A 9,297-nucleotide genomic window follows, 5' to 3' on the forward strand; every position below is an offset into this window, starting at 1 on the left:
GGGCTGCAAGGAAAGCCAATATTTTGGCCCTAGCCTTCCAAGGTCAGTTAAGACTCAGGACATACGAGAATTTGTACTGTAACGTCATGTAACTCAGTAGTGTCCCAAATTTTCTGATCAAGGAGATTATGGGGCCAAAGAGGAAAGTGATTGATGATGTAGAGTGTGCCTAAGGAGAGTCACATGGAGAGAAAACATTCTCTCAGGCTTTCACAGAGAGCACATTGGCCAAGCAATGGCCGTGACTCATCCACATGGCTGACACTGACAAAGGTTCTACAATCTGAAGTACAGGATCTCAGGATAAAACCTGAGCAGATTTCACTGACCTTATCAGACCCAAAAGCTACAACTCTTGTTGCATAGGTCCTGCTTTACCTTGGTCTTAACCATCCAGCAGAAAAGTATAAAAACGAAGTATAAGAAGTAAAGCCATGTTGTTATGTTGAGCTGTAGGGGACTCAGATCAACAATTTCTGACATTGCCAGTCAAGCAGAAGACCCAATACTATTATGGACTACTGAACTCTTTTAGAATATTTTGCTGAGTTTACACACCTATAATATTTAAATGATGGAACTTAACAAAATACGAGGATACAGATGAATGTCCATTTTGTATCTGTGTATTCAAAGTGCTTAGGATAGATATATAGTTACATTCTCTTAATGAATAGAGGGATTTGTTCTAATGGCGTTTGTAAATAGGATATCAAGACCGCATCTTGTACAGCAATTAACCACTAGGAAGAATGTATGCAATGTGTTAATTATTGAAACTGTCCTACCAATTTGATTTGAAACTGTCTCATTGCTATTTGTTTCTCAATAAATTTATGGAAAAAAATAAAATGTTATCATATGATGAAGTAATCAAAAACAGCATACAGTCTAAAAAAGGTAGGAACAAAGCACTGTGGAGATGCATTAGGCAGTTAGTTAATTAACAAAAATAATGTTATTCTTCTGGGTTTTATAATAGCAGTCATATTTGACAGCTTTTTATAACTTGTAATTTGTTTGATTTCTTTTGTCATTTTAAATAAATATTATAACGATAAAGCCTAAGCCAAACCTAATTTTATATTAGTAATTCATAAAAGATTTAGGCCCAATGAAACTTTGTTCTACCTTTGATTTTATTTCTTCCATAACACTAAAGTCAGTTTTTTTCAAAATAGAATTTAGAAAGAATAGAATGTACAAAGCTTATTTAGTTCACTGAATTTTTATGTGACCTTGTAATCACCAGCAATGACAATGCACAACTTTTCAATTGCCCAATAAGAAACAAACTTAAAACCTCTGATATACTCAGATTAAAGTAGTTAATATATATCTACAAAACAAGCCTATTTTGCTAATGAAAAGCAATACTCAAAAATGCAGCCAACTCTTGGAGATAAATTTGTAGTTACTAAAAATAAAAATGCAAGGCTGGAGAATGTAGCTCAGTGATAGAATGCTTTTTTTTCTTTTTCTTTTACTTTCTTTTTTTTTCTTTTCTTTTCTTCTTCTTCTTTTTTTTTTTTTTTTTTTTTTGTGTGTGTGTAACAAGAGTCAAACTCACAACCTCGTGCTTTCCAGGCAGACGCTGTACAGCTGAGTTACAGCCCTGCCCAAAAGTGTTTGACTCATATGTGCAAGGCCCTGGATTTGATTCTAAGTACAGCCAAAAATAAAATGAAAATCAGTAGGAAAACTAGAAAATGAGTTTAAGGCAGTCACCCAGAAGATCGGGAAGATAAAAAATATATAGAAAGTCTGAGCAATATAAGATAGAGAGGAAAGCCAGGAGCAACTCCAACAAGCAGGCATCTGTGTTGGTCACCTTACACTATGGGGACAAGGTACCCAGCCAATATGGAGGTTGACTGTAGCTCACAGTTCCAGGGGCTTCGATCCATGGCCAGCCAGCTCCTTGCTGTAGGCCTGTATCAAGGCAGAAACATCATGAAAGAAACAAGTGGTATAGGAGAGCTGGAGAGGAAGGAAAAGAACCAGGGAAGAGATATATCCTTCAAAGACACATCCATCTGCACTGCCGGTGAGGGAACTACTTCTCCTGTGAGGCCCCGCGCCTAGCAGCCCATTCTGGGCAGAGATTCATCCACGGGTCAGGCTGGTTCCCCCCTAGTCAATTCTCTAGATTCTACTTCTTTTATTATTATTTTTAGTTATTATTTTTAATATATGTATTTTTAACACATAGCCAGGTCCGACTTGTAGTGGTCCTCCTGTGTGCAGCATCCACAGTGCTGGGATTACAGGCGTGTGCCACTGTTTCTGGTCTCGGTGGCTGGCTCAGTGCACCTGGGGGGCGGGGCCAGTGCGGCCTGTGGTGCCAGCTGTATTTCACTTCTGAACATTGCTGCATTGGAAAGCATGCCCTCAACATGTGAATGTTTGGGGAAAGCACTTCATATTTAAGTTATAAGCACTTCATATTTAAGGGTCCGAGGAGAAAGGAAATGAGAAGAAAATTTGAAAGAAAGGTCACTGATGTTATGCTTCAGATTTTATGAGGGTGCTCAGATGGCTCAGAAGTGTTATCTGTATAATTTCTACACAGTTCTCTTATGCAATATTGACAAAATTCTGTGAAATAAATATAATTGAAAAGTTAAAAGTTTTTAAATGTCATGTTAAATTTACATGTTCATTTTTTATACACACATGTACCCATATACAAACATTACATATTGGGAGTACATCTGATTTTCACTATAAATTGATTCAAACTACTTATATGGGTTTTCATGTAACTATTGTCTTCCATCCATCATCTATCTATCCATCCATCATCCATCCATCCATCATTCATCCATCATTGATCCACCATCCATCCATCCATCCATCCATCCATCCATCCATCATCCATCCATCCATCATCCATCCATCCATCCATCCATCCATCCATCCATCCATCATGCATCCATCCATCCATCATCTATCCATCCATCCATCATTCATCCATCCATCATCCATCCATCCATCATCCATCCATCATCTGTCCATCCATCATCCATCCATCCATCATCCATCCATCATTCATCCACCATCCATCCATCTATCCATCCATCCATCCATCCATCCATCCATCCATCCATCCATCCATCATCCACCCATCCATCCATCATTCATCATTCATCCATCCATCCATCCATCCATCCATCCATCCATCCATCCATCCATCCATCATCCATCCATCTATTCATCATCCATCCATCCATTATCCATTCATGCTTTCATCCTGTACTTGGTGCTAAGGCATGGAAGTGCCATTGTCAAAGAGAAAGTATACTTTCTCTACTACTATACATTTAACCATAGTATAGCATAATATAGCATTATATGGTACAGATATAGACAATCAGATATTTTGCTATTTCTCTTTAGAATTAAACCATGTGTGTTTTAATTAAATATAGTACTAACAGGGCATGAAAATATCACCTGTAACTCCAGTACCCTGGGAGGCTGAGGCAGAAGGATTGCAAGTTTATGCCCAGCCTGGGCAATTTAATGACGTGGTTAGATCCTGTCTGAGAATCAAAAATGGGCTGGGGATGTAGCTCATTATGAAGGTCCCGGGCATAGTCCTCAGTAAAACACACACACACACACACACACACACACACACACACACACACACAACTACAGTTTATGTACATACATATGTATATGTTTATATAGATATATGTATATGTACAGTATTACATATTGTATTATATATCTGGATTCATTGTGCTCTCTGAATTTAATGACTAGGTATTTAATTAAATCTAATAAATTCTAGCCATTATTTTCCCAAATTCTGTTTTTTCCATTTTCTTCAACAATTCCTAGTAATTGTTTTATGAGATCTTTACACTCCCTTAGCCTGTCTGTCTGTCTGTCTGTCTGTCTGTCTGTCTATCTATCTATCTATCTATCTATCTATCTATCTATCTATCTATCTATCTATCTAACTATCTGTCTATTTGGTACAGCGTCTCACTATGCAGCTCAGGCTCATAGTGGTCCTCCTGTCTCAGCATCCCCACTGCTGGGATTACAGGTGTGTGCCACCATGTCCTGTCTTGGTAGCTGGCTCAGCGCAAGTCTTGGCCTACCTTTAATATTGTTTCTAGTGTCCTCTGCTTTGTTTCATATAATTTCCAAATATCTGTTGTCTAGTTCCAAATCTTTTCTTCACATGTGTCTGACCTATACTCTAATCCATCTTTTAAGATTTAAACTTACAACTACATTTTGCACTTGTTGTTTTCCTTGTGCACTTTCCTATTTCCTTTCATTGCATTTTGCTATTCTGTTTTTGATTCATTATTTCCTGAATTTAATCATCTGAGAATGTTTTTTATAAGCTTTGTGTGAAAGCTATTCAATGGATTTCTTTCTTTTTTTTAATGTATTTAAACAGGGTCTCACTATGCAGCTTAGACTCTAATGATCCTCCTGTTTTCAGTCTCCCCAGTGCTGGCATGCGCAATCTTTTTTTCTTTTTCTTTTTTTTTTCTTTCTTTCTTTTTTTTTGAGACAAGATCTCACTATGTAGTTCAGGCTGGTCTTGAACTCACTCTGTAGCCCAGGCTGGTCTCAAACTCCCTGAGATTCTTTGGCTTCAGCCTCCCAGTACTACGATCACAGGTATGCACCATCATGCCCAGTTAATCAATGAATTTCTAGGGATCTTAAATAGTTTTTTTTTTTTTTTCAGTCTTGATTTTGTCCTGTTCATGCATGCATTTTTTCTTTCATGTATACATTTTGTGCCTGCCGGCTATACCTCATATTCAGTAGGTTTTGTATAAGGGAAAGCTTAGAGGGCTTGTTTTCTAATTTTACTTTGCTTCTGTTAGGTGCCTTAGAGGTCATAGGTCACATTCTAAGTTAATTCTTTTAGCTTAGTGGAGAGAGGGGGCGGGATCATTTACATTTTATCTATGAAGAGGACTAGTCTTATGCTTACACATTGTTATGGTTAGATTTAAAGTACCCTCCAAAAGGTTCACATGTGTGGAAGGCAAGTGTGTCATGGGGGTGCTATACTCACTAGTGGATTCACTCATTGTTAAGTTCATGGCTCAGTGCATTGCTAGGGGTGGGGCCTGGTTGGAAGATGCAGGTCACAGGGAGGTCAGTGTATTGTCCCTGGCTTCTCCCTTCTTGCTTTTTGCTTCCAGGCTGGTATGGATGAGCAGCTGTAAAGAACCAGGCCTTTCATTTGGCCATTTCTGCCTTACAGCCTGCCCAATGTGGACTGAAGCTACAAGCTAGAATATGTAACCTTGAACCTGTGGGTGTGGGGTATTGTGTTCCAGTCATGCTAAAGTGATGAAGACACATTCCCAAGGGATTTGCACCCCATTTCCTGTGCTCACACACTCAGAGCTGAGGTCAAGACGGACTCTGTCTCTGTGTGGTGGTTGTGATGGAGTATTTCTAGTTCATCCTTTCATCTCTATCTCTGCCTCTGCCTCTGCTTCTGCCCCTATCCCTGCCCCTGCCCCTCTCCCTGCCTCTACCTTTGCCTCTACCTCTATCTCTATCTTTCAATTGTGGAATACTGCTTAGTTCTAATTGTCCACATTGCACCACCCCCAGGCCCTGTACTTCACACAGGGTTACTCTTAGCCAATCAGTAGAAATGGCAGCGATTCCAAGGGGAGCCCATTTCTTGGAGAGCTGGGCTCTTCTGGCAGCTGACAGTGATTCAAGGACCTCCTGCTGGCCTTGCTAAGCTTTCTCTGGATGAATGGCAGCCAAAGAGTGCTTCTCCCCAGTGTTCTTGGCCTTTCTTCTTCACTCCAGGTCAGACATGCCTGGTGCTTAGGAAGCTTTCCCACCAGTTTCCAGGTTTCTCTGTACTTTCTCTTGAAGCCATTTCCCTAATAAAATCCTTGTACTTCACGTCCACGTTGGCATCTGCTTTTCAAAAGACCCAGGCTCTCACACTAAATTTTCACTTTGACCTTACAATTCATGTTGTCAGAAAAATAACTAAAATTCACCATAGATCTACATGTAAGAGCTAAAATTGTGAACCTTAGGTTAAAACATAAAGCAAAATCTTTGTGGCTTGGGATTAGTTAGTGCTAAGTTATGACATAAAAACACAAGCAAAGCAAGAAAAGTAGATATATTGTACTATGAAGATAAAACCTTTTATGGTTCAAAGGAGATCACCTAGAAAGTAAAAAAGCCAATACACAGAATGAGAAAAAAAATTTTATATCATGTTTCTGACAAATGTCATGTATCTAGAATAGAGAACCCTCATAACTCAACAACAATGAATAACTCAATTGAAAATGGGAAGGGACTTGAATCGACATTTCTTCCAAGAAGATGTGCAAATGGTCAGCATACACATGAAAAGATGCTGAGTATCTTTAGCCATCAGGGAAGTGTAAATTAAAACCCAAATCAAGTACTGTCCTGGACTTTGAGAACTGTAATAAAAATCTGGAGATTAACAAATGTTGGTAAGAATATAGAGAAACAGGAAACATCATACACTACAGTGGGAATGTAAAAATGTAAAATGGTGTGGCTGCTAAAGAAAACAGGTCTGGTAGTTTGACAAAGGCTAAACGCAGAGTTATCACTCAACCCAGCAATGCCATTCTTTGGCACATACTTAAGAGAAATGATACTTTCTCTTAATTCAATGAGAAGAAAAATTTGTACTACTAGTGTTTGGACAGGATATCATGTCTGCATCTTGTACTATGAATAACTACTATGAAGACAACAATATGCAATGTATTAATTATTGTACCTGTCCTACTAATCTGCTTTGAAACTGTCTCATTGCTATTTCTTTCTCAATAAAATTAATAAAAAAAGAAATGAAAACCCATACACACACACACACACACACACACACACACACACACGTAAATGTTTAGAACCGGATTATTCAAAAAACCTAAAATGAAAATAGCGCAAAGTTCCAACTGGTGAATGGCTAGACAGAGCACACAGCAGCACAGTGGCACATTATTTGGCATTAGAAAAAATGAAGTGCCAGGTGTAGTCCCTGCTACTTAGTGTGCACTTCTAGTCCCAGCTGCTCAGGACTTTGGGGTCAAGCAGACACGGTAGTAATATTCCATCTCTTTGAAAAAAGTATGGTTACTTGCTGCAATGCTGCATGGATGAGCATTAAGAACATAAAGGTAAGAGAAAAAGGCCACATGCAAAGGACCGCATATTTCATGATTTCATTTATTTGTTTGTTCATTCACTTATTTATTTTAGCTGAGGAGTGGCTCAGGGCCTTGGGCATACTAAGCACACACTCTACCACTGAACTACATGCCTAGCCTATGAGTCTGTTTATATAAAATGTTCAAAATAGGAAAATGTATGGAGAAGAAACACACACGCACACACAAACACGTTCATTTTTTTCCCACTTATTTGTGGTGCTGGTGATTGAATCTAGGTGCTCACACTTAGCTACATTCCTGCCCAGGTGGGGCTCCAACTTGCGGTCCTCTTGCTTCAGCCTCCCAAAGTCCTGAGGTTACAGACCTGCGTCAGCATGCCCAGCTCAGAAAAATATATTAATGTTTGACAGGGCTCAGGGGCGCACAGGAGTGACTGTTAATTTAGGGTTTATTTTGTAGAGAAGTAAAAATGTTCTAAAATCAATTAGGGTAATGCCTGAAAAACTCTGGATACATTTAAAACTACTGAACTATATTTTACTTGTAATTGCCATAATAATTGTACATATTTATGGGATATACTGTGAAGCTTCCATGTATGCATACATAGTCTAATTATCAGGTAGGGTCAATTAGCAAATCTGTCATCTCAAGCGTTTATCATTTTTTGTAATGAGAACATTAAAAATTCCTTCTTCTAGTCATTTAGAAATACACATTGTCAACTATTGCACAGTTTAAATAAGTGGGTTGTATGGTATATGAATTATATCTCAATAAAGTCATTACAAAACAACAGAACAATGAATCCATACTTTTTTTTTTTTCTCTAGTAAGATGTTATTTTGTTACCGACGCTGCCCTCAAATCACTGGTCTTAAGCATTCTTCCTGCTTCAGCCTCCTGACTAGGCAAAACTAACCCATGCTGGTTCAATACAGTATCCATATCAATCACTCGACATGTATTATGTAGTACATGTCTTAGTTATTTTTCAAGTCAAAATGTTGAGTTACTTCATATCCTACAAAATAGCAATGATCTCTCCACTGCGTGATTTTTGTGTAGATTTGTTTTATTATATTTTCCAAATTTCCTTCAGTTACTTTTATTGTTGGAAGAAGTGTATCATACGGAAATAAAGGTATCGCTGCACTAGCAATGTGGTTACCTCCTAAACGCCAAAGTCTATGTCCTCTTGTGGAGTCCTCTGATGCTAGATGACTTGTAAATATTAATGATAATGGTGGTAGGTTTGAATGTCTTTAAGTCTAATGATGTATGTCAATTAATTACTGATAACAGAGTTCAAGAGAAACTTTTTTTTTTTTTTTTTTGGCGGAACCGGGGATTGAACTCAGGCCCTTGCACTTGCCAGGGAAGCACTTATTCTACTGAGCCATCTCCCCAGCCCCAAGAGAAACTTTTATGTCACCTGGTGATGCCATCTCAGGAAACTTTCCACGATCATCAGTTGTGTTCTTAGGCAAATCACAACGCAGCTCAGGAGGTGGCCCAGGAAGGTTTATGTATCAGGCTGGGTCTGGAAACCAGATGGAACAGGGCGGCTCTTCCCATCCCCCACGTGGGGTAGGATGGGGCAAGAGAAGACCGGCCGTCTTCTGGGGTGTTCAGGAGGGTACCGAGTGAGCTGGGGGAGATGACTCCCCTCCTCCCTCTCCTCCAGTCCTCTGCCCTCCCGCGTGCCTCCCAGGGACAGAACCTCCAGGAGAAAGGCGCGGGGCTCACAGAAATCGCCTGCTCGTGCCTTCCGGAGCCACAAGCTCTCTCCTACATCTTCACCTATTCCGGGCTTGACGGTGAGGTCTCTTGATTTGCATTTCTGTTGTCCTTCTTCCCCCGTGCCCCCCACCCACACCCCCACCTACAGGTTCTCAGCCGGCGCACAGTAGGTCTCTAATAAATACCGGCTGAATACATCCGCAGACCAAGGCCCAGGTAGCCTGCTGGACTTTCTACTTTTTCTTCTCTTACAGAAAGATCCGACGGCCCACGCTTCCGGGCGCCGGGCCGGGGACTGTCCCCGGCCCCCACCTCCGGGGCGGGAGGCCAGGCAGGTGCCCGCGCGCCCGGCTGCCGCAGCGCGGGATCCCGGGAC

The sequence above is a fragment of the Octodon degus genome, unplaced genomic scaffold, assembly GCF_000260255.1.
Source record: "Octodon degus isolate 3935 unplaced genomic scaffold, OctDeg1.0 scaffold00158, whole genome shotgun sequence".
In the NCBI taxonomy this organism is placed as follows: Eukaryota; Metazoa; Chordata; class Mammalia; order Rodentia; family Octodontidae; genus Octodon; species Octodon degus.